This window comes from Carassius carassius, chromosome 25, assembly GCF_963082965.1.
Source record: "Carassius carassius chromosome 25, fCarCar2.1, whole genome shotgun sequence".
Classification (NCBI taxonomy): domain Eukaryota; kingdom Metazoa; phylum Chordata; class Actinopteri; order Cypriniformes; family Cyprinidae; genus Carassius; species Carassius carassius.
In genome coordinates this window covers 2,938,052-2,940,551 of record NC_081779.1, presented here as the reverse complement: position 1 = coordinate 2,940,551, position 2,500 = coordinate 2,938,052, and the positions used below count along the sequence as shown (strand labels likewise).

At 34.8% G+C, this 2,500-nt stretch overlaps 2 protein-coding genes across 4 annotated transcripts in view; one reads left to right on the top strand and one right to left on the bottom strand.

Annotated features, from left to right (window-relative positions):
* LOC132103913 (large ribosomal subunit protein P1) overlaps positions 1 to 2,500 on the bottom strand; it is a 241,786-nt gene that overhangs the window by 140,751 nt on the left and 98,535 nt on the right. The gene's annotated exons all lie outside the window — the stretch shown is intronic.
* LOC132103910 (focal adhesion kinase 1-like) overlaps positions 1 to 2,500 on the top strand; it is an 88,004-nt gene that overhangs the window by 26,311 nt on the left and 59,193 nt on the right. The gene's annotated exons all lie outside the window — the stretch shown is intronic.

Here is a 2,500-nt window from a genome sequence, read left to right as displayed (position 1 = left end):
ATTGTTTAGAAGCTCCTCAAACAATGTCCACAATTTTAACAATGTTAATTTGCGATTAATCATTTGACAGCACTAAAAATATCTAAAACTAAATAAACGAAATGAATAAAAATGTATAAAATGTAAAAAATGCAAAAACTAAAATTTAAATGAAAATATAAATATAAAATGCAATTCAAAAACTATACTTACTACAGAAACAGTAAGAGTACTGTAGTATGTTACTTCTGTTCTGAACATAATCAAAGAAAAGTGACTTCTTTCCAATGAAAATCGTATCAGATATCCCGTTTCTAGAAACTGCGGTGTTTTTGTTTTAAAATCAGTTCTTTTGTGTTGGATTTACACTTTAGAAAGATCTCCTGCTGATAAAGCCCTTGATTGGATTCAGTCTCAGAGCTGTGCTCACACACACACACCTACACACACACACACACACACACACACACACACACACACACACACATACACGTTTGTTTTTGTGAAAAGTGTGTTCATCCCATAGGCGTAATGGTTTTTATACTGTACAAACTGTATATTCTATGGCCCTACACCAACCCTACACCTAACCCTAACCCTCACAGGAAACTTTGTGCATTTTTACTTTCTCAAAGAAACTCATTCTGTATGATTTATAAGCGTTTTGAAAAATGGGGACATAAGTCACGCTCTCCTTGTAATACCTGTGTCATACCCATGTCATTATACAGAGTTGTGTCCTGATATGATACAAAAACAAGAGCACACACACACACACATACACACACACACACACACACACACACACACACACGTTTACATAGCTAATGACTACAGAATAACCCAAACCTCAGACCAGCCCTGACAAGAAAACATTGTTTGCTTTATGAATCATTTCATCCTTCAGAACATCCCCAGTGGGTGTTTCTGTCAGATTTAGCTCACTTCTGAGGAACATTTCGACCCTAGACTTTCCTGGTGATGTGGATCACGCTTTTTCATTTGGTCTTATGTGATAAAATCACCTTTATTTCTGCTGTCAGAAATAGAAGACACTGGTTTGATCTGTACACACGACTTTGACTAACATAGTGTCAGTAGAGTGTTTAGATGTGTTTACAGCACTAGTTGACGAGGTTAGTGTGGGTAACGTGGCTCTGCTGTGGCTAATTGATTGATTTCTCTCGAATGCCTCGGGCTGAAGAAACAAAAGTGTTTAGCTGCCTCTATTCTTCACATTGTGTCTGTGAGGAGCAGCTGTAGCCGGAGGACATGGCTTCTCTACAGACCCCCGACACATCAGCACTAAGATGTCCACGTACACAGCATCTGTAGATATTTATAAATCTGCATATGAATGCTGTTCCAAAGGACTGAAAGCGTAATGATGCTGCCTTTTAAGATATTTGATTTGGGCTAAGTACTAAAACAATGTCAACACAGTAAATGAAAGCAATCCCAGAATGTGTTATGCATCTGTAATCCACACAGTGTCCGTGCTTGAAATGCAGTACTTGTCACTTATTGTTATAAATAATAAATAACACGTTATAATTTAAATACATTATAATTGTAATTGTAAATTCTAAATTGTAAATAATATATTGCGCTTTTATTTATTCATTCATGTTTGTTATATGCATTATATTTTATTTAAATTAGATATGATAAAATTGCATTGCAATATGGTTAGATGTTGACTGATGGAATAGAAATATTCATTTATAATTGTGTTTTATTCAATAGAAAATGGTATTATTATTAATATGGTTAAAAGTTAATTATAATATAATTTTTATAATATAATATTATTTTTTTATATTTAATATTATTATCATCAATGCTATATTTATAGTTATATTAATAATAATAATTACTATTATTAGTCCTTGAGTTATTTTTATTATAATAGTAAGTAAATAAATAAAACTTAATAATAATAATAACAACAATGTCATACTATGTAACAATACATTAGAATTAATTGTAATAGTGATAACAATAATAGTTATTATATTTTTATTTGGTTTATTTTAAAATTGTTAAAAACTCTATGCGAAAGTAGACTAATAATAAAAATATAGTGCGTCTGAAAACAAGAACCGTGTGACCGGACGCCTGAAAAGGCAGCTGTCTATGTAGGCAGTAAACATTAAGGCAGCTCACTAGGTTTTATTACAGAGCTGTAGTATAAAGAAAACACACAGTGAGCATGCTGGGAAACACAAATGGGTGTTATGGGGACAGAGGCAATATAAAGGCACGCAGGTCAGCGTTGATTTGCAGTTGAGTTGGTAAACAGCCACTGTTGAAGGAAATGAGTCTGGGATTTGCATATTAATGAGGCTGCAGTGGCTCCTCCCCCTCTAGCCTCTGCACTGGCCTTTCCTGAGTCAATCGGCTCAGTGGCCTCACCGAAGCAGAGCGACACGTCTCCATCTGTCTCCTGCGAGATCACTTCAGCCTGTTCCTGTGAGATCTGTGTGTTCCCTCGATCTGCGTGTCAGGAAGCGGTGGATTA